This window comes from Bubalus bubalis, chromosome 23 (genome assembly GCF_019923935.1).
Source record: "Bubalus bubalis isolate 160015118507 breed Murrah chromosome 23, NDDB_SH_1, whole genome shotgun sequence".
Classification (NCBI taxonomy): Eukaryota; Metazoa; Chordata; class Mammalia; order Artiodactyla; family Bovidae; genus Bubalus; species Bubalus bubalis.
In genome coordinates, this window is record NC_059179.1 from 26821996 (window position 1) to 26846952 (window position 24957).

Here is a 24957-nt window from a genome sequence, read left to right on the forward strand (position 1 = left end):
GTAATTTGCATATGGCATGATCTCAATAATTACTTGTTTGAATAAATGACTAAAATAAGAGGCAATACATCCATATAATTCTGAAATAATGGATCAAATTTTTAAATTACTCTGAATCATGGGAACTGAGAATTGATCTTCTATGATTCCCCATAAATTATGAAAACAGATTGTAGTCATTACCTCATTTTTCTTTCCACCTGTAAAGTGGCACTTGCTATTCTTTTGAACACATGTTAGAGAAAAATGCTGTCTTTGATAAAATGATATTGAAGGTTTGCCTACTCTAAAGTTGTCATGTATAGCTGTTTAAGTATAAGATTTGAGAACTGGTATTCTGTTATTCAATCTGCTATTTAATGGTGTATTTAATGGTGTGATTGAAGTCATAAACCAAGAGCTGCCATAGTAAATGTACTGCTCTGAGGCCTCATACCCAGGCATGGACTTGTTACACTGCAGTAAACCCACGTCCCTCCGGGGTACCGATGCAGAAAATCTGCAAAACAGGTGCCTTTTGTTTTTTACACATTCATGTTATTACAGCAGGAGAACAGAATTGTAATTCTTTCAGTATATTTTGCTTTACTGAATACCAATGTCTCTGAAGCTACAGCTATAAAAAATTACATAATTAAAGATGAAATTTTTATGATTTCTATTACATATATCTGAACGTGAGGACAGGTATCCTTATTGTAAGTTCTGCAGACATACTCCTGACACCAAGGCTGTAGTAATGTACACCATGCCTGTTGCCAAGAGTCCCTCAAATACATTCTTGAAAATTAATCCTTTGACCACCACCCACCACATTTACTAAAAATCATTTTCTTTTTGTCAGTATTCAGAATGATAGGTCTTCCCAAACCTTACCAGTCAACCTTCTTAAAATGTCTGGAGGGAAATTCTAGTGTACCAAAATCCAAGTTTAAAAATCCTTAAAGAGAACACCAGATTGAATCTATCACAGAATTATAAAAGAAAACCATTTTTTCCCTCAAGGAAAAAAAAAGAAAGAAATCAGAAGCAGCCAGCTAAATTAAATGCATTGTTTTCCCCATCTGTCCCCTGCCTGCAGGAGAAAGTGAAATGGACTCTTGGAGAAAGTGGCTTGCTTTCTTATCTGCTGTAATACATACAAGCAGTTGTGAGTTAATGCAGTCCATTCATCTGTCAGTAAGCACAGAATGAATATCTAAGAAAAGACCTTGTACTCTTGAAGTTTACTGTCAGGCAGCCAGGAAAGCCATCGATACACATAAGTAAGACATAAGTAAGACAGAGTTGTCACTGAGAACTCTTCTACAAATTTAAGAGAAAAGACTCTTTATCCTTTTCCTTATTGTCATCATCGCCGCCAGTCATTCTCATCATCACGTCATTATTCTCCTCTTCATCTTCCCCGTCACTGTTGTTATCATCATTTTTGTCATCTTCACTACTTTTGTTACTATTATTCCCTCCTCTTTGTCTTCAGTAACCCCTTTTGTTTAGGGTTTTAAAGACGCGGTCTTTGAAATCTCAACAAAGTAGGTATTACTGTTATCACTTTAAAGATAAAATAATAAAACTGAAGCAGAGCAGGTTGAATAATTTGTCTAAGTCCACACAGAAAATTAAGTACCAGAGCCAGGCCTTCTGACAGCAAAATAGTATTATATCTTGAGCTATTCAAATCCCTTTGAGAAAACTCCTAACTGGAATTGACCCTTCAGAACCAGAACTGTACATCAGCATGTCTTTTGGCAAGATAGAGGAAAAGACGCCACCTTGAAAACCCTCCCTACGTGGGTGTCTTTTTCCTTCCCTCTGATCTGCTGCCCACCTCCACAACGTTTACGTGGAAATCAAATCTTGATCCATACCTTGTGGCACAGGCTGCAATTGCAATCGTCCCGTCTACTCGACCACTGGCTGCAGTGCAGAGAGACTTATTTAGGAGTTTTTCACCTAACTGCCTTTAGTTCTGCAACTAGAGTCCAGAACTTCTGGGATTATAGTTCAGCTCTGCCATGAAATCTGTGAAAGGTATAATGTCCTTTATTGGAGCTTCAAATTCTCTCTCTGTAATTGATGTGTATGTATTGATATGTAATTGATGTGTATGTATGCCTGTGTGTGTGTGTGTGTGTACACATACATAATTAGGCCAGTATTATCATTTTTAATTATTTTTCAGAGTTCAGATTATAAATGCTACCAAATTAAAAAAAAACACTTCACATGATAAAAGTAGATTTACTTCACAAGTGAATTAACTGCTCAAGAAACATTTAAGTTCTCCCCCACCGTTAATTATAACACTAAAATGGAAAGACATCAGCCATGGTACCATCTTCTAAAAGCAACTATTGCTAAAGTTTTATAGATCTTTTTTCTTCTCTGTATAAATTTTTATGTAATACTGGATATACTATATATATAATTTTACAGTTTTTTTCACTTGATGGAACAGTATAAACCATTACTGTGATTTTACCATCTCTGTAGCATCCTAGATCACTGGTAGCATAATAATAATTTCATGTAAATTGAGAAGTCTTTTTTTTTAATGTAAGTGATCCCTAGATACAGTTATTTAGGCCATTTTCAGTTTTTCATTGAAGTGCTGCTGTGAACATCTTAATATGTAGGTGCTGTTGGAAATTTTTATGATCCAAAGTATAGAAAGTCTTTCAAAGCTTTTCCAAAACACATTCACATTTCACTGGATCATTTAAGTAACAGTTATCAGGAATGTGACTGTGGTTGACTCTGTCTGTGAAAAATATAGGCCACGATCTCAGAGCTAATTAATAGCAGAACCTGGCACTCAAACCTGGGCTTTCTGAGAAAGTCATACTGATGATGTTCTTGCTTTCTGCTCTCCCTGAGGACCCGCATTCCCTTCACTGGTAACAGTAAAATCAGTGACTCTTGGTTCTCCCCATCTCTGGAGTTCCACCTCCAGATTTCTAACTGCCTAGAATATATTTTTTCTATAGATGTTCATATAGAATTGCAAATTCTGTCCTTCTACAACTGAACTATCTTCTATTTCTCTTTTGGTTTTCCCTGTGCCATTATTCCTAGCCCCAGATAGATCTCTCCATCTTTCTCACAATATATCAGCTTAAACCCAGAAGATTAATTTCCTGAATACTTTCTTAAAAATATGGTCTTCTATTCTCAATGCTAGGATTCAGGACAGCGTCTTTTCCCGGCTAGATGACTAAAACAACTTTCACTTATTACCCTGTTTCATTTTTTTCTTTCTTTAATCTACACTTCACATTTTAACATTGTGTATCTGAAACTAATTAAAAAAAATAATGTCTAGACAAAAACTTTGATAATCTGCTACCTCCTATTCCTATTCATTACATATATGCATGCATGCATAGCTCTTCATAATCCATCCCCAAGCTAATATATTGGTTTCATCTATACTCATTCCTGGCTTGATTAATCACACTGAATTACAATTGAGAACCCCAAACTTTATAAACATGCAAGTCTCCAGGCTTTTTTTTTTTTCCTCCCAGACCTCTTACTAACCCTATGGTTATTTTTCTTCCTCAGTGAAATTTTCACTCTTCTTTCAGTTATCAGCTATTATTTCATGAAATCTTAAATTTCCCATGTAAAGTCAAAATGTCTTCCTATAACTTTATGTCAATCTGTGCACCTGTATACTAAATCATAAATTATACTCTCACCTATTCATTTACTCTGTCTCTCCATCTATCCTCAGCTTTCCTCAATGACAAGGCATGATTCATTCATTTGTGTGACAATAGCAGATAGCATTTTTCCCCAGAACATGGAAGTTAATAATTGTAGCTAGTGCTTCTCTATGCTACCACTTTGTCAATAATGTAAAGTTTGCTTCAATCATCCAAAAACGAATCCATTATAAAGTGGATCCCTTGGTTTATGGCAGAAACTGTGTTACCCACAATGGCATGTTATACAGTCACATTGAAAAGGCAAACTAAGTGTGGCTCGGAACACAGAGAGTTAAAGGTGTCAATAAAGGACTGATTGAAATGGTATCAATAAGTGACACAAACCTTTTTTTAGCACTCCTTGTTTTGAAGGAACTCAAGCCCTAGATTATTCCTGATAATTAAGCTATTTTGGATGTGAGCAGTAGGCATAATTTGAGCTATAAAGAAAATGAGAACAGACTCTAATGCCTGTTAAACCATCAAAACGAGCAGCTTTTTGTAGGTTTTTATAACTTATTTAATCATTTCTCTCTGAAGGCAGTGTCAAATTTATTGTGTCTACTTGTTCTCTTTTTTGTGGGAGGTTTGTCTTATACTCCTGAATATATATAAATGAATTTTTCTAAGCAGCATCTACTATAAAATAAGGAGGCTTCAGAGAATTGATAGTTTAATGTTTTCTCTAAAGATATCGATTTGTTCTGTAATTTCTAGGTTTCAATATCTCTCTTCATTTAAAGACTAGAAGGGGACAATGAGAGAGTGTAGGTTAATTTTACCTTACATAAGGTTTTTTAATTGGATAAAATCCTGGATAATACAGCTTCTGAATCACCTATGACAGTAATGATTGCATCCCAAGAGAGCAAAACTATTTGGGGTAATTTTTGTTGTTATTGGAATTTCAAAGGTGAAGGGAATTCTGGAAGTTACTTATCTAATACTATCTTCTTAAACCAACTTTGATTAGGAAACATTAGACCAATAACGACCATGCATTCTGGCATATTTGTACTTGTGAAAAAGCTTTCTAGACCATGACATTTTTTTTTTAGTAGGGGAAACAAAGGTTGAAAGTTACAAGTGCAAACTTCATCCCTAAGATCTACTCAAATGTAAACAAGTCACAAAACACATATGCAATTCACATTTTACTCTGGAATTATAATCATAAAGGAACTGTCTATTAATTAAATTTATAAAATGTGGGTGAAAATGCAACTTAGTTTCTGGAAAATCAGGAAGGGTCATTGAAATTTGAGTTGACTATAAGTATAGAGTAACAAAATTAATAACTAGATGAAAATATGGTAAACAAAAAAAGACATTTCACTCTTCATTTTATACCAATACCCATATAATATAAAGGAGGGTTAAAATCAGTTCTAATGAGGTGGATGAAACTGGAGCCTATTATACAGAGTGAAGTAAGCCAGAAAGAAAAACACCAATACAGTATACTAACGCATATATATGGAATTTAGAAAGATGGTAACAATAACCCTGTATACGAGACAGCAAAAGAGACACTGATGTATAGAACTGTTTTTTGGACTCTGTGGGAGAGGGAGAGGGTGGGATGATTTGGGAGAATGGCACTGAAATACGTATACTATCATATATGAAACGAGTCGCCAGTCCAGGTTCGATGCACGATACTGGATGCTTGGGGCTGGTGCACTGGGACGACCCAGAGGGATGTTATGGGAAGGGAGGAGGGTTCAGGATGGGGAACACATGTATACCTGTGGCAGATTCATTTCAATATTTGGCAAAACCAATACAATATTGTAAAGTTTAAAAATAAAATAAAATTTAAAAAAATAAAACTAATCAGCAAGCTATAAAAAAATTAATTTTAAACATCAATAAAATATAAAGTGGGATATTTATCAAAGTTACAAATAAATAAAAATATTTAACACAAAGGAAAAAAATCTCAAAGAGAAAGTATGACAGATTATAACATATAACATTAAAAAACCTCTTTAGATAAAAACCAATAAACCAGAGCAAAACAAGGACCATGACAGTTTAAAAAATATATTCTTATTAAACTTGGAAAATGTGATTGTTTACAGCCTACAAAAATGTCCATATTTGATAGTAAGAAATCAAGATAGAAATAAATTAATGTGTAATAATTATAGTCAAACCATATGAGGAGAAATATAGACAGTTGATGGAGAAGGCAATGGCACCCCACTCCAGTACTCTTGCCTGGAAAACCCTATGGACAGAGGAGCCTGGTAGGCTGCAGTCCATGGGGTTGCAAAGAGTTGGACACGACTGAGCGAATTCACTTTCACTTTTCACTTTCATGCATTGGAGAAGGAAATGGCAACCCACTCCAGTGTTTTTGCCTGGAAAATCCCAGGGACGGGGGAGCCTGGTGGGCTGCCGTCTATGGGGTCACACAGAGTTGGACACGACTGAAGTGACTTAGCAGCAGCATAGACAATTGATACACACATAGGATGATGCCTTGATGGTTCTGCCACATCATGTTTCAGTTCAGTTCAGTTCAGTCGCTCAGTCGTGTCTGGCTCCTTGCGACCCCATGAATCGCAGCACGCCAGGCCTTCCTGTCCATCACCAACTCCTGGAGTTCACTCAGACTCACGTCCATCGAGTCAGTGATGCCATCCAGCCATCTCATCCTCTGTCATTCCCTTCTCCTCCTGCCCCCAATCCCTCCCAGCATCAGAGTCTTTTCCAATGAGTCAACTCTTTGCATGAGGTGGACAAAGTACTGGAGTTTCAGCTTTAGCATCATGTTCACAATCATATAAATATGTAGTATAGATAATATAGAGTGGTCTGAAAATGCTTTCACCAAAGTTATGATAATGGTTGCACTGGGAATAAATATGAGAATTAAATTGGAAAAAAGAACATAGAAGAGTTTAAATTTAACTTAATATAATTATAGTCACAGTAGCCATTGTTTATTATTTATTATACATTAGGCATCTTTCTAAATGCTTCTCCATAGCATTCCATTTGATTTTCATAGTAACCCTGTTAGAGAATTATTAAAACTATCTTCATATTATGTATGAGAGAATCAAAGGGCAGAGAAGTTAATTGCCGAAGGCTACAAACAGACAGTGAATATTCAAGCCATGATTTAATTACATTTATTAATGTCATTATTAAATTTTATTAAATTATATGTATTCATATTTCTTTTAAAATTATTTCATTTAAATTTATACAAATAGAATTGGCAAGAGTAATTCATGCTATTTCAAATTTTTACATTACTTATGCTTATTGGATATTAAAATGTATATATTTATAATATTTTCAAATCTAAAATCATTTGAAATATTGATTACATAGTATATAGTTAATATATTTTGTTACAAGTACTGTATTGTAAAGAAACTATGATAAATAGTAAATAACAGAAAATTGTACATACTGTATAATGTTATTTTTATATATTTCTGATCATGGTAAAGAGTTTCATAGATACTGAATTTTTAACAAGAGTGTTTAAAATTGTTCTATGACTACAGAACAATAAAATAAACCTTAAACACAACCATTATAATTTACAACTTCAGAATAATAGAAATATTTAATGATTTATTTCAGTTCTTCTAATCTTGAGATTATGATACTTGGTGAATCCAGAATTCTGAGAATCTTTAAATTTTCATGCATTTAAATATATATCTTCAAAGTATCAGGTAATATGTTAATACTTACTCAAATATGGGAACTGAACTAAGCCAAAAGTTTATCTCATAAATCCTCTTTTTATTATATAAATTTCAAATGTGTTGTTCTTCACTTACTAAGTCCTGTCCAACTCTATGCAACCCCATGGACTAAAGCTTGCCAGGCTCCCCTGGCAAGGTATCCCCTCCAAACTATCTGTTGGAGTTTGCTCAAATTCATGTCCATTGAGTCAGTGATGCTATCTAACAATTTCATCCTCTGCCACCGACTCCTGCTTTGGCCTTCAATCTTCCCAGTGTCAGGGACTTTTTCAATGAGATGGCTCATCACATCAGGTGGCCAAAGTATAGGAGCTTCAACTTCAGCATTGGTTCTCTCAAGAGTTCCTTGCATCTTGGACTCTCAAACACCAAATAAATATTTTTTACATAATCAACCACATCAATATTATAATAGATTTTCCAGCACCACAATTCAAAAGCATAAATTCTTTGGCCCTCAGCCTTCTTTGGATCATCAAAAAAGCAAGAGAGTTCTAGAAAAACATCTATTTCTGCTTTATTGACTATGCCAAAGCCTTTGACTGTGTGGATCACAATAAACTGTGGAAAATTCTGAAAGAGATGGGAATACCAGACCACTTGACCTGCCTCTTGAGAAACCTATATGCAGGTCAGGAAGCAACAGTTAGAACTGAACATGGAACAACAGACTGGTTCCAAATAGGAAAAGGAGTACATCAAGGCTGTATATTGTCACCCTGCTTATTTAACTTATATGCAGAGTACATCATGAGAAACGCTGGGCTGGAGGAAGCACAAGCTGGAATCAAGATTACAGGGAGAAATATCAATAACCTCAGCTATGCAGATGACACCACCCTTATGGCAGAAAGTGAAGAGGAACTAAGAAAACTCTTGATGAAAGTGAAAGAGGAGAGTGAAAAAGTTGGCTTAAAGCTCAATATTCAGAAAAAGAAGATCATGGCATCCATCCTGTCAGTTCATGGCAAATAGATGGGGAAACAGTGGAAACAGTGGCTGACTACTTTTTTGGGTCCCGAAATCACGGCAGATGATAACTGCAACCATGAAATTAAAAGACACTTACTCCTTGAAAGGAAAGCTATGATCAACCTAGATAGCATATTCAAAAGCAGAGACATTACTTTGCCAACAAAGGTCTCTCTAGTCAAGGCTATGGTTTTTCCAGAGGTCATGTATGGATGTGAGAGTTGGACTTATAAAGAAAGCTGAGTGCCGAAGAATTGATGCTTTTGAACTGTGGTGTTTGGAGAAGACTCTTGAGTCCCTTGGACTGCAAGGAGATCCAGCAGTGCATCCTAAAGGAGATCAGTCCTGGGTGTTCACTGAAAGGACTGATATTGAAGCTGAAATTCCAGTACTTTGGCCACCTGATGCAAAGAGCTGACTCATTTGAAAAGACCCTGATGCTGGGAAAGATTGAGAGCAGGAGGAGAAGGGGGTGACAGAGGATGAGATGGTTGGATGGCATCGCTGACTCAATGGACTTGCGTCTGGGTAGGCTCCGGGAATTGGTGATGGACAGGGAGGCCTGGCATGCTGCGGTTCATGGGGTCTCAAAGAGTCGGAAACGAGTGAGCAACTGAACTGAACTGAACAGCCTTCTCTATGATCCAACTCTCACATCCATACATGACCAGTGGGAAAACCATAGCTTTGACTATATGGGCATTTGTCAGTGAAATGATAGTTCTTCTTTTTAGTATGCTGTCTAGGTTTGTCATAGCTTTCCCTCCAAGTGTCTTTTAATTTCATGGCTGTAGTCACTGTTCCCAGTGACTTTGGAGCCCAAGAAAATAAAAGCTGTCACTGCTTCCACAAAACTATCTAATCATATCTTATGCCTAGTTTTAACCAGTTTTTTCCTTAATTGGTTGTATGAGTTCTTTATATATTTTGAATATTTTACACACACACACACACACACACACACACATAATCCCTTTATTGGATATTTCCAAATATCCTTTTGTATTCAGTTGGCTTCCCTTTCACTTTGGTGATAGGTTCTCTCATGTGCAGAAGCTTTTTAGTGTAATGTCTCATCTGTTTATTTCTGAATTTGTTTCCTTGCCTTTGGAGTCAAATTAAAAAAAAATAATCATTGAGGCCAATGTTCAGGATGTTATCTCCTATGTATTCTTGTAGGAATTGTATAATTTCAGATCTTATATTCAAATCTTCAATTCACTTTGAGTTCATTTGTTTGTATGGTATAAATTAGTAGTCTAGTTTTATTCTTTTGCATATAGTTGAATAATTTTCCTAATACCATGTATTGAAAATACTGTCCTTTCTCCACTGTATGTTCTTAGCCATTTTGTCACTGATAGATAAGGATTATAACTTTGGTCCCCTGAACCTGCACTCTCTACTTTAATATTGTGACAATATGTCCACCTTCTGTTTGTACTTGTGGTCAGAGAAATCAGACTATATGTAAATAGATAAATGAATTTATACCCTCTGGAGAACTTTCACATCAATCTTCTCCACCACTTTTAAATTGTGCGTTAGATCATATGCCTTCATCCATTATATGTAATGACCAAAATCATGTCTTTCTCAGAAGTTCTACGATTGCACAATTATTTATCTCTATCTCTTAAAGAGCAAATAATTCTTTCTCCTTTAAATTTCCTTTGTCATCAAATTACAATGGTCCCATTGTTGTTTATAAATAATCCATGAATGAACTTCACATGAAATCTGACTCCTGACCCTCTCTGTAATTCCATGCTCATTGTGGAAGAAATGCTTGGCTAGTAACTTCCACTATTAATTTTGTTGTTTTACTTCTTTGCATAGAAAATATTCTGACCAATTTTAACATTTTGAATAGAAGTAATTTTCTCTGACTATATTCTTGGTTAAAGACTGGGAGAAATTTGATAATCAGATCAGATCAGATCAGTCGCTCAGTTGTGTCTGACTCTTTGCGACCCCATGAATCACAGCACGCCAGGCCACATGGTAAAAACTTGTGCTATATTTCTTTTTTTATTAAAACAAAATATATTTCCATTTGGTATAAGAATGTTGGATTTCACTCTCCAAAACAAATAACAAAAAGAACTTGAATAGTTTTTCATTTTATTTTATTTTTAAAAATTGGCATAAATGAAGTTATAGTAAAAAGGTATAAAATGTTCTTAGGAGTTCTCTTGCTGTACCGAAGTGTCTACTAATTGTTGTTCTTATACCAGCTCATCACTTCCTGTCAAAGGTTAAAAAATAATTGTTTGGGCACTGAATAAACCAATAAGAAACACAAGTAAAGGAAAAAGAAACAATATTGAAATGTCTAAATCCTATGTTATTTCTAAAGGTTAGGAAAGAATTCATATTTTCTTTTTAAATGTCAGTTTAATCTGAATGGCAGTGAACCTCGAATAACATTTGAATTTAATGTAGAGCTTTTAAAAATGAAGCTATTGCCTACCTAACTGCCTCTTTTGCTTTTGGGTGAGCATCACATTTGGCTTTCAGCTGATGGGTAGCTAAAGTATCATTTACATTTGAAAGTATAAACATAATAGTTGGCAGTTATTAAAAGAGAAGAAAGAAGCTTTATTGTTGACCAGTGATCATTCTGGGATTTCTGAGGCTCAAAGGGCTGGGTAATGAATGGAGTTATGCAGTTCATCTGTTGTTTTTCAGTCCCTAAGTCATGTCCGACTCTTTGTGATTCCATGGGCTGCAGCACGCCAGGGTTCCCTGTCCTTCACTATCTCCCAGAGTTTGCTCAAAGTCATGTCCATTGAGTCAATAATGCCATCCAACCATCTCATTCTTTGTCACCTACATCTCCTGCTCAGTCTTTCCCAGCATCAGAGTCTTTTCCTGTGAGTCAGCTCTTTGAGTTAAGTGGTCAAAGTATTGGAGCTTCAGCTTCAGCATCAGTCCTTCCAATGAATATTCAGGACTGATTTCCTTTAGGATTGATAGGTTTGATCTGTTTGCTGTCCAAGGGACTCTCAAGAATCTTTTCCAGCACCACAGGTGGAAAGCATTGATTCTTTGGCGCTCAGCCTTCTTTATGGTCACATCCACATATGACTACTGGAAAAACCATAGCTTTGACTATATAGACCTCAGTTGTTCTAGACATTTTGAGTGCTAACATTCTGGAAAGAGAATTGTACAATATACATATATTAAAAATTCTAAAATTTGAAAGACCATAGACTTCAAAAATGCATACACTGCCAGACAAGCAGTCTTTCTAACACATATTTTAAAACAAAAAGTGCAAATGAAATTAAATTATTTGAACTTGGAATTAATAAAAATCTCTTGCCTAAATGAATCAGCAGCTCTTTGTATATATCAGAAAACAGTCCTTTAAAACAGTTCCTTTAACTGCCTTTGCTCTAAGTTTCAAATAGAATGTCCATAGTTTATATATCTGGCATTGGATAAAAAGTGGAAAAAGAGTTATAAAGGAAAAAAAACTATAAAGTACATTGATATTAAACTTATCCTCAAGATTTTGATTATCTTTCAGTCTGATTTCCTTATCTGTACAGATAGAAAATGTATAGGGTCTTCTTCAGGCTCTATAAAGAAAGCTAAACACTCAAGTAAGAACATAATCATTGACTCTATCCATGCAAAGATGCTAGAATAAATAGCCACTTCACACTCTCCTATTATTACACAGTCAAAATCTCCAAACTGTCTTAAGTCAGTTCTTCCTAACTGCACATTCAGAGAAGAATAAGAGTTACATGATAAGGCATTATGTTATCACAGTCAAATTTTATCGGAAGTAGATTGCTGGGAGAAATATCAATAACCTCAGATATGCAGATGACACCACCCTTATGGCAGAAAGTGAAGAGGAACTCAAAAGCCTCTTTAGGAAAGTGAAAGTGGAGAGTGAAAAAGTTGGCTTAAAGCTCAACATTCAGAAAACAAAGATCATGGCATCCAGTCCCACCACTTCATGGGAAATAGATGGGGAAACAGTGGAAACAGTGTCAGACTTTATTTTTCTGGGCTCCAAAATCACTACAGATGGGGACTGCAGCCATGAAATTAAAAGACGCTTACTCCTTGGAAGGAAAGTTATGACCAACCTAGATAGCATATTCAAAAGCAGAGACATTAAGTTTCGTCTAGTCAAGGCTATGGTTTTTCCTGTGGTCATGTATGGATGTGAGAGTTGGACTGTGAAGAAGGTTGAGCGCTGAAGAATTGATGCTTTTGAACTGTGGTGTTGGAGAAGACTTTTGAGAGTCCCTTGGACCTCAAGGAGATCCAACCAGTCCATTCTGAAGGAGATTAGCCCTGGGATTTCTTTGGAAGGAATGATGCTAAAGCTGAAACTCCAGTACTTTGGCCACCTCATGTGAAGAGTTGAGTCGTTGGAAAAGACTCTGATGCTGGGAGGGATTGGGGGCAGGAGGAGAAGGGGACAACAGAGGATGAGATGGCTGGATGGCATCACTGACTCAATGGACATGAGTCTGAGTGAACTCCAGGAGTTGGTGATGGACAGGGAGGCCTGGCGTGCTGTGATTCATGGGGTTGCAGAGAGTTGGACACGACTGAGCGACTGATCTGATCTGAAGTTATCAAGATGACTTTCACACTTTATTAGATATTTATCAATGACAAATATGCATTGCTGATAGATTCTTAAATGGAGCCAACACATCTTTCATTCTTATATCTTTTGATATTATCCTATCTAATCAATGGCCTGACTTCTCTGGGTACTAATGCATTAATAACATACCGATATGATTATATTATATGGTTTTCTTTTCTTCCTCTGACTATTCCAAATTCCAAATCCTACTTTCTTCCCTATTCCACAAGAAGAAAAATACACTGTGGCTTGTCTTAGTCTGGTCTGCTCTTTGGAATATTTGAGTTTTCCTAGCATGCTTGCAATAGGAACAGATCTATGAGTTTGGGTTGGAATTGATAGCCAAGTGGCTGTAACTTTTCTTCCTGAAATATCAATTGCCTGTCATCTAGTTTGCATGACTCTGCTTGTCATGGTTACTTTTCTAGCAAGCCTGCTATCAAGAAACTGTTTCTGGTCATCTGTCCTGAGTAAAGAAACCTAAGCTCAGAACAAAATTAGGCTCATAATGGATCTCCACTGTCTGAATCTTTGTATAAACTGGTATTCAAATTACTTAGAGTTTAGATGTTTCACTTGAGCTAGTGCTGGCAGAAAGCCATCTATGGCCTGTTCCTCCTTTCTGGCTTTTGCCTGTCCATATAGATTTACTGGCTATTCTATTCCAGCAGAATTTTCATAAATAATTTGTAGCAAATAATCTAGTACTTGTTTACTCTGGAATACAACGCTGTTTTGATTGCTTGTCCAGCTACCAAAGTTTTTGTGGTGTTTAACGGTGTCATGAGCTAGAATCTCACCAGCCTGCTCTTATGGCTCAGTCCCAGGTGAATGTAATTCCAATGATTTGAGAATTTTTCTTGGGGATATAGCTCTTAGTGAATTGATCTATCAGTCTTTAAAGATTAATAAGCTGTTTTAAATCCTTAAGCCTCTAAAGGTAATTGAGACTTTTTTTTTAGCTTTGTACAAATCTACTGTCCATGTTACAATGTACTATTCAAACAAGAAGCTGATGTAATTAAAATAAAATGATTTCAATTAAAATATAAACCATCAGTCCTTTTAAGGCCATATAGGTAGACTGGTACTGAGAATAATCCTACACTGACAATTTCAAGAGATTTGAGTTTTATGGCTCTTCTGTCACCAATTACCCTTTAAAAAGTTCTTCAAAACAAGGAACAAAGGGCCTAAGGAATTAAACTTTCCCCCAAATCATGAAGTAGGTATTTTGGTAATACATAGAATTAACATGGTGACCTGGAAAGAACACAGGTCTTAAAACTAATTGTAAGCATCTATCAACTTATGTTAGGTCTGTTTGCCCTCAGAACATGAGTAAATTGTCCCTGATTCCTCTGCTTTGGACAATATCTTGTTCAAGCTAGCTTAAGCTTCTGGCAGCCGTCCTTTTGTGGTTCCATCTTCTACTCAGTAACTTCAGTCTGTTAGTTGGCCAATCATGTCTGACTCTTTGCAATCCCTTGGACTGCAGCATGCCAGGCTTCTCTGTCCATCACCAACTCCCAGAGTTAACTCAAACTCATGTCCATCAAGTTAGTGATGCCATCCAACCATCTCATCCTCTGGTGTCCCCTTCTCCTGCCTACAAATTTTCCCAGCATCCAGGTCTTTTCCAATGAATCAGTTCTTCCCATCAGGTGGCCAAAGTATTGGAGCTTCAGCTTCAGCATCAGTCCTGCCAATGAATATTCAGGACTGATTTCTTTTAGGATTGATAGGTTTGATCTCCTTGCAGTCCAAGGGACTCTCAAGAATCTTCTCCAACACTACAGTTTAAAGGCATCAATTCTTTGGCACTCAGCTTTCTTTATGGTCCAATTCTCACATCCATACATGACTGCTGGAAAAACCATAACTTTGACCTCAGTAACTTAGGTAAACCCTATCTCCTTCCTTTATCCTTTTAGCCTAGGAGTGAGAATGACTTCCTGTTACTGCCAGCCTCTAGGCTTCCTCACTGCCCTCTGACTATTTGTTATGTGTGTAATCCATTTCTTGTGTTAAAAATTATCCCCACCTCTGTTTTCCTAGTAGAACCATGCCTGATACACTAACTGCATGATTCTGAGCAAGTTACTAAAGAATGTTCTGATTCAATCTTTTTTTTTCCTTTCTTACTTTAGAAGTGTAATTAATAATAGTTGCTTATGGTACTACTGTGGAAATTTCCAAGAGAACTTTCTATGATAGATATTAATAATTTGAACTTAATAATTCATGACTATTAGATGATTGCCATTATGATGCTGTTAGTTTTTGTTAGTTATTAATATAAGCTGGTTTTAGAAAAGGCAGAGGAACCAGAGATCAACTTGCCAACATCCGCTCTATCATGAAAAAAGCAAGTGAGTTCCAGAAAAACACTTATTTCTGCTTTATTGACTATGCCAAAACCTTTGACTGTATGGATCACCATAAACTGTGGAAAATTCTGAAAGAGATGGGAATACCAGACCACCTGACCTGCCTCTTGAGAAACCTATGTGCAGGTCAGGAAGCAACAGTTAGAACTGGACATGGAACAACAGACTGGTTCCAAATAGGAAAAGGAGTTCTTCAAGGCTGTATATTGTCACCCGGCTTATTTAACTTATATGTAGAGTACATCATGAGAAACGCTGGACTAGAAGAAACACAAGCTGGAATCAAGATTTCCGGGAGAAATATCAATAACCTCAGATATGCAGATGACACCACCCTTATGGCAGAAAGTGAAGAGGAACTCAAAAGCCTCTTGATGAAAGTGAAAGTGGAGAGGGAAAAAGTTGGCTTAAAGCTCAACATTCAGAAAACGAAGGTCATGGCATCCGGTCCCACCACTTCATGGGAAATGGATGGGGAAACAGTGGAAACAGTGTCAGACTTAATTTTTCTGGGCTCCAAAATCACTACAGATGGTGACTGCAGCCATGAAATTAAAAGACGCTTACTCCTTGGAAGGAAGTTATGACCAACCTAGATAGCATATTCAAAAGCAGAGACACTAGTTTGCCAACAAAGGTCGTGCTAGTCAAGGCTATGGTTTTTCCTGTGGTCATGTATGGATGTGAGAGTTGGACTGTGAAGAAGGCTGAGCACCTAAGAATTGATGCTTTTGAACTGTGGTGTTGGAGAAGACTCTTGAGAGTCCCTTGGACTGCAAGGAGATCCAACCAGTCCATTCTGAAGGAGATCAGCCCTGGGTGTTCTTTGGAAGGAATAATGCTAAAGCTGAAACTCCAATACTTTGGCCACCTCATGTGAAGAATTGACTTGTTGGAAAAGACTCTGATGCTGGGAGGGATTGGGGGCAGGAGGAGAAGTGGAGGACAGAGAATGAGATGGCTGGAGGGCATCACTGACTCAACGTGAGTTTGAGTGAACTCCGGGAGTTGGTGATGGACAGGGAGGCCTGGTGTGCTGCAATTCAAGAGTCAGACACAACTGAGTGACTGAACTGAACTGAACTGAATATATATGCTACTGTTGTTGCTAAGATGCAGAATAAGTTTCTGATTGATTTTTTTCTCCCCTGCCACATCACTGTTGGGTCCAAAAAAGCAAGACTGTTTTCCCAACCATTTTATTTTTTGAAATCTCAGTAACAAATGATGCAAGCAGACTAGCATTTGTATATTTTTTCAACCAATTAAGTCATCTGTGAACCTTAAATATTTGGGAATACTGCTTGTAGATAATTTAGGGTGCAGGAAAATTAATCAAGGACAATATATGTTATGCCTATTAAATCCCAGACACATCAGTTACCTACAGGGAAGGTGGACTTTTGTGAAAAGTGATAAACTTTATTTTTATTCTCAATTCAGTATTGATTATATTTCTAGAGAGCAATATATTGTTATATTTTCCAAATGAACTTTTCCCAGGCTGCTCTGTTTACCACATGAAACACCAGGTTCTGAAGGATTTTAAGTTTGTAAATGTCAGTTTCAAAGGTGAATGTGAAACACAGGTCACACTGTGTAAGTAACACCTGTTTTTAAGAATCTAAGATAGTGTCGCTCCATGAAACTCATTCACTGGATCACAGTCCTTCTTCAGTTGATACTAAAAGTATTTCCATTTCCCTAGTTAATTTGAATAGACTGGCAAATTTTTAACAAACATCATGTAGTGGAAAGATCTAAGATGTTGAAATCAGGAAAGCTACAATTCTAGACTGTTATGCCACTTTCTAGCTGCATGATTTGGGGCAGTTCCCCCATCTCTCTAAGCATCGCATTTCTCATTTGTAAAAAAAAAAAAAAAAAAAAAAAAGACTAATAATAACCACTATAGGAACAACAGGGTGACAGTGATGGTGTGTTCAAAAAATTGGATTTGGAAATAATCTTACTCTCTGAGAGCTAAGTAATGAAATCAACTCATAGTTATCTAAATATTAAGCAGTCAGGCTCTGAAGACACATACAGCTTGATTTTGCCCTGGATTCTCCACATAACATTTTGTCCTCTTGAGGAGGGATTTTAACATTCCCTAAGGAGATCCAACCAGTCCATTCTGAGGGAGATCAGCCCTGGGATTTCTGTGGAGGGAATGATGCTAAAGCTGAAACTCCAGTACTTTGGCCACCTCATGCGAAGAGTTGACTCATTGGAAAAGACTCTGATGCTGGGAGGGATTGGGGGCAGGAGGAGAAGGGGACGACAGAAAATGAGATGGCTGGATGGCATCACTGACTCGATGGACGTGGCTCTGGGTGAACTCCGGGAGTTGGTGATGGACAGGGAGGCCTGGCATGCTGCAATTCATGGGGTCGCAAAGAGTCGGACACGACTGAGCAACTGAACTAAACTGAACTGAACTGAAGATCAATTTCCTTATTTGTAAGACAGAGATTTAAAAAATATCTATTTCAAAGTTTGTAATTAAATTTAAATTAAAACAGGAAATATTTGGTATAACAGTTAGCTCATTAGCTCATGACTAGTAGGGCAGTTCTGTTCAGTGGCTCAGTCGTGTCTGACTCTTTGTGACCCCATGAATCGCAGCACGCCAGGCCTCCCTGTCCATCACCAACTCCCAGAGTTCACTCAGACTCACGTCCATCGAGTCGGTGATGCCATTCAGCCATCTCATCCTCTGTCATCCCCTTCTCCTCCTGCCTTCATCCCTCCCAGCATCAGGGTCTTTTCCAATGAGTCAACTCTTCGCATGAGGTGGCCAAAGTACTTGAGTTTCAGCTTTAGCATCAGTCCTTCCAATGAACACCCAGGACTGATCTCCTTTAGGATGGACTGGTTGGACCTCCTTGCAGTCCAAGGGACTCTCAAGAGTCTTCTCCAACACCACAGTTCAAAAGCATCAATTCTTTGGCGCTCAGCTGTCCTTATAGTCCAACTATCACATCCATACATGACTACAGGAAAAACCATAGCCTTGACTAGACAGACCTTTGTTGGCAAAGTAATATCTCTGCTTTTTAATATTCTATCTAGATTGGTCATAACTTTCCTTCCAAGGAGTAAGAGTCTTTTAATTTCATGGCTAGTAGTTAGCTTATGACTAAGTTAAATATCAACCCACTTTTGAGATGGTTTACAATAGAGATGTTTGAAATTGACCATCTTAAGAAAACTCCTTGTTGACTGCAGGCATGAAATTAAAAGATGCTTGCTCCTTGGAAGAAAAGCTATAACCAACCAAGACAGCATATTAAAAAGCAGAGACATTACTTTGTCAGTAAAGGTACATCTAGTCTAAGCTATGGTTTTTCTACTAGTCATGTATTGATGTGACAGTTGGACTATAAAGAAAGCTGAGTGCTGAAGAATTGATGCTTTTGAACTGTGGTGTTGGAGAAGACTCTTGAGAGTCCCTTGGACTGCAAGGAGATCCAACCAGTCCATGCTAAAGGAATTTAGTTCTGATGTTCATTGGAAGGACTGATGTTGAGGCTGAAACTCTAATACTTTGTCTACCTGATGCAAAGAATGGATTCTTTGGAAAATATCCTGATGCTGGGAAAGATTGAAGGCAGGAGAAGGGGACTACAGAGGATGAGATGGTTGGATGGCACCACCCGACTTGATGGACATGAGTTTGAGCAAGCTCCGGGAGTTGGTGATGGACAAGGAGGCCTGGTGTGCTGCAGTCCATGGGGTCACAAAGAGTCAGACATGAATGAGTGGCCGAACTGAACTGAAGGAAACTCCTGGGGACCAAAATGAGAAAGTAACCTGACTGAAAATATGAACATATCAAGAGAAAGACTGCAACAATTGTAAGGAGAAAGTTTGTCAATGAAGAAATAGAAATTGAAAAAGTAAGTGACAGGCTAAAACATTGGCAATGAATATTCAAACTAGTCAGCAGGAGAAGATACCCTACCAGACTGAAGTTAATATCTGGGCTCTCTGGTAGCCCCATCAGAATTCAGTGCCATTAATTATACAGCAAGTCTGAGACTCTAATGAGACTATCAGTGGAGACAGCTGGATTTAAGATCAATTGGCATAAACCATGTAGGCTTGACATTTATTAACTATTGAATATTTGTCAGCTTAATAGAACTCAGATAATAGATTGTCATAAAAATTAAATGCTTCAAAACACACAAAATAATAGCACTAAATACATGTTATTTAATAAAGTTCAGTTCAGTTCAGTTGTTCAGTCGTGTCCGACTCTTTGCGACCCCATGAACCGCAGCACGCCAGGACTTCCTGTCCATCACCAACTCCTGGAATTCACTCAGACTCATGTCCGTTGAGTCAGTGATGCCATGCAGTCATCTCATCCTCCGTTGTCCCCTTCTCCTCCTGCCCTCAATCTTTCCCAGCACAAGGGTCTTTTCAAATGAGTCAGCTGTTCGTATCAGGTGGCCAAAGTATTGGAGTTTCAGCTTCAACATCAGTCCTTCCAATGAACACCCATGACTGATCTCCTTAGGATGAACTGGTTGGATCTCCTTGCTGTCCAAGAGACTCTCAAGAGTCTTCTCCAACACCACAGTTCAAAAGCATCAATTCTTCGGTGCTCAGCTTTCTTCACAGTCCAACTCACATCCATACATGACCACTGGAAAAACCATAGCCTTGACTAGACAGACCTTTGTTGGCAAAGTAATGTCTCTGCTTTTTAATAGACTGTCTAGTTTGGTCATAACTTTCCTACAAAGGAGTAAGTGTCTTTTAATTTCATGGCTGCAATTACCATCTGCAGTGATTTTGGAGCCAAGAAAAATAAAGTCAGCCACTGTTTCTGCTGTTTCCTCATCTATTTGCCATGAAGTGATGGGAACAGACCATGATCTTAGTTTTCTGAATGTTGAGTTTAAGCCAACTTTTTCACTCTCTTCTTTCACTTTCATCAAGAGGTTCTTTAGTTCTTCTTCACTTTCTGCCATAAGGGTGGTGTCATCTGCATATCTGAGGTTACTGATATTTCTCGCAGCAATCTTGATTCCAGCTTGTGCTTCCTCCAGCCCAGCATTTCTCATGATGTACTTTGCATATAAGTTAAATAAGTAGGGTGACAGTATACAGCCTTGACATACTCCTTTTCCTATTTGGAACCAGTCTGTTGTTCCATGTCCAGTTCTAACTGTTGCTCTCTGACCTGGATATAGGTTTCTCAAGAGGCAGGTCAGGTGGTCTGGTATTCCCATCTCTTTCAGAATTTTCCACAGTTTATGGTGATCCATACAGTCAAAGGATTTGGCATAGTCAATAAAGCAGAAATAGATGTTTTTCTGGAACTCTCTTGCTTTTTTGATGATTCAGTGAATGTTGGCAATTTGATCTCTGGTTCCTCTGCCTTTTCTAAAACTAGCTTGAACATCTGGAAGTTCATGGTTCACATATTGCTGAAGCGTGGCTTGGCAAAATTTGACCATTACTTTACTAGCGTGTGAGATGAGTGCAATTGTGCGGTAGTTTGAGCATTCGTTGGCATTGCCTTTCTTTGGGATTGGAATGAAAACTGAACTTTTCCAGTCCTGTGGCCCCTGCTGATTTTTCCAAATTTGCTGGCATATTGAGTGCAGCATTTTCACGGCATCATCTTTCAGGATTTGAAATAGCTCAACTGGTATTCCATCACCTCCACTAGCTTTGTTCAGAATGAAGCTTCCTAAGGCCCACTTGACTTCACATTCCAGGATGTCTGGCTCTAGGTCAGTGATCACACCATCGTGATTATCTGAGTCATGAAGATCTTCTTTTTACAGTTCTTCTGTGTATTCTTGCCACCTCTTCTTAATATCTTCTGCTTCTGTTAGGTCCCTACCATTTCTGGATGAACTCCTGAGGTCAGTAAGTGCCCAATATGCTACTGGAGATCAGTGGAGAAATATCTCCAGAAAGAATGAAGAGATGGAGCCAAAAGCAAAAACAATACCCAGTTGTGGATGGGACTGGTGATAGAAGCAAGGTTCAATTCTGTAAAGAGCAATATTGCATTGGAACCTGGATTGTTGGTTCCATGAATCAAGGCAGATTGGAAGTGGTCAAACAGGGGATGAGAAGAGTGAACATCAACATTCTAGGAATCAGTGAACTAAGATGGACTGGAATGGGTGAATTTAACTCAGATAACCATTATATCTACTACTATGGGCAAGAATCCATTAGAAGAAATGGAGTAACCATCATAGTCAACAAAAGAGTCTGAAATGCAGTACTGGATGCAATCTCAAAAAACAACAGAATGATCTCTGTTAGTTTTTTGTTTTTTTTTTTAATTTTTAAACTTTACATAATTGTATTAGTTTTGCCAAATATCAAAATGAATCTGCCACAGGTATACATGTGTTCCCCATCCTGAACCCTCCTCCCTCCTCCCTCCCCATCTGTTAGTTTTTAAGGCAAACCATTCAATATCACGGTAATCCAAGTCTATGCCCCAACCAGTAATGCTGAAGAAGCTAAAGTTGAACACTTCTATGAAGACCTACAAGGCCTTCTAGAACTAACACCCCAAAAAGATGTCCTTTTCATTTTAGGGGACTGGAATGCAAAAGTAGGAAGTCAAGAAACACCTGGAGTAACAGGCAAATTTGGCCTTGGAGTATGGAATGAAGCAGGGCAAAGGCTAATAGAGTTTTGCCAAGAAAATGCACTGGTCATAACAAACACCCTCTTCCAACAACACAAGAGAAGACTGTACACATGAACATCACCAGATGGTTGACACTGAAATCAGATTGATTATATTCTTAGCAGCCAAAGGAGAAACTCTATACAGTCAGCAAAAACAAGACCAGGAGCTGGCTGTGTCTCAGATCATGAACTCCTTATTGCCAAATTCAGACTGAAATTGAAGAAAGTGGAGAAAACCACTAGACCATTCAGGTATGACTTAAATCAAATCCCTTTTGTCTATACAGTGGAAGTGAGAAATAGATTTAAGGGACTAGATCTGATAGGCAGAGTACATAATGAACTACAGATGGAGGTTCGTACATTGTACAGGAGACAGGATCAAGACCATCCCCAAGAAAAAGAAATGCAAAGAAGCAAAATGGCTGTCTGAGGTGGCCTTACAAATAGCTGTGAAAAGAAGGGAAGCGAAAAGCAAAGGAGAAATGTAAAGATATACCCATTTGAATGCAGAGTTCCAGAGAATAGCCAGGAGAGATAAGAAAGACTTCCTCAGTGATCAATTCAAAGAAATAGAGGAAAACAATAGCATGGGAAAGACTAGAGATCTATTCAAGAAAATTAGAGATACCAAGGGAACATTTAATTTAATAAAGTAACAACTACAAAATTGTGATGCAATGCTTGAACCGTACAAAATAGAAGTACTCTGTGCTTGGAATGACAGAGATGAAGGAAGACAGATATCTATTTTTTGATATTTAATTTTTCTGCTTGTTTTTTAAAAAAAATTTCAAAGGTTCTCTGCAGATAAGCAGAGAACTGCTTATGGTCACTGACAAAAGATTTTAAGCTTTTCTTCCTCAAATAAAAATGTAACTGTGTTGATTTTTTCATACTTTCCCTTAAAATCAACCTGTTACTAATAACCCAAATTCACTCTTTACTTATTATTTCAGTCAGCACATCATTAAGTATGTAACTTAGTCATTTATAATTCAAAGAATACATGTTGGATGAGAAGTAATATCAAAGGACACTGAGACTAAAAATAATGATACAATACTGCTTTTTGCCAATAAAGCTCCAACTGATCAAAGCTGTGGTTTTTCCAGTAGTCATGTATGGATGTGAGAGTTGGACCATAAAGAAAACTGAGTGCCAAAGAATTGATGCTTTTGAACTGTGGTGTTCGAGAAGACTCTTGAGAGTCCCTTGGACTGCAAGGAGATCCAGCCAGTCCATCCTAATGGAAATCAGTCCCAAATATTCATTGGAAAGACTGATGCTGAAGCTAAAACTCCAATCTTTGGCCACCTGGCGCAAAGAACAGACTCATTTGAAAAGACCCTGATGCTGTGAAATATTGAAGGTGGAAGGAGAAGGGGACAACATAGGATGAGATGGTTGGATGGCATCACTGACTCAATAGACATGAGCTTGAGTAAACTCCGGAGTTGGTGAGTTGGACAGGAAGGCCTGGGGTGCTGCAGTCTATGGGGTCGCAAAGTGTCGGACACTACGGAGAAACTAAACTGAACTGAATTGGTCTTTTAATAGTCAACCTAGTAGGGAAGAAATATAGAATAAAATTCTTATAAGAGACAAATATTTTCTACAGAAAACTACAATACAATGTGACAGATTCTATAGTAAAAGAATATATTGACTATTATGGAAAAAAAGGGAATAATAAAAGGCAAGAACACAATGTAACATTTGAGCCAGATATTAAAACTGAGGAGAAGGAAATGGCAACCGACTCCAGTATTCTTGCCTGAAAAACCCCATGGATGGAGGAGCATAGTAACCTACAATCCATGGGGTCACAAAGAGTTGGACACGACTGAGTGACTTCACTTCACTTCAGTGGAAGAATGACTTCCGAGAATAGAATGGATATTCCAAGGAAAAACACGTGACAAAAAGAAGTGGCATATACCTGCTTAGAGAGTTCTGTGAGGGCACCAAATGTTTGAGATCAGTCATAAATTTAGGGTGCTGCATTAAGATTGCTGCATTTTCAGGCAAAACCTTCAGGTGATGGTAGACAGATAGGCCAAGATAAGCTTTACATTGTCCTTTTCTATGCCATGCATGCTAACAAATTGAGCCTTATTCCCACAAATAGCTGTGTATCAGAAAAGTGTTTTTTAAAATACAGCATATAGCACATTATTTTTATTATGCATGTAGATATTATAGTTGGCTGTGCAAAGGCATATACAGGACAGGAAACAAAAATTTTGTTTTTGTTATATTTCTCTTTGTATTACCCAGATGGGAATCATATTTCTGAGTTTAATCTTACTATCACCATTCTTTAAACAAATTAGGCTAGGTAAAATTGTTTTAATGCAAGGATGGTAACATAATCATCATTTGTTGCTATCTTGGTATTTAATGTCAGCTAATTTTTTTAATTTCCCATAAGATGGAGCAAATTGTGATGAAAGATTATAAAAATAGCCAGAAAAAGTCAATTGGATTTGTTATAGTCTATGCAATAGTGTCAGGGCAAAAGAAAGATTAGATATAAATTAATGAACCATTCAACTAATGGGAAAATAACACTAGACGTAATCTGTCTGGATAATTTATGTAATTTTAACATTTATACCCAAATTAGAAAGTTAAATAACCAAAATACTTCTATGTTCATACTAGTCTATTAGAAAACATTGGAAAACACAGAGAAGCTTCTCCAAGGATATCTCATCACCATCTTTTGCAAAAGCTATACTTCCTTTGCCATCATTAATCTTGGCTTTCAACACCTCAGCACAAGAGACAAATAGACTATGTGAATTTGGAAGTGATGATTGATTAGACTAGTACTCTCGACA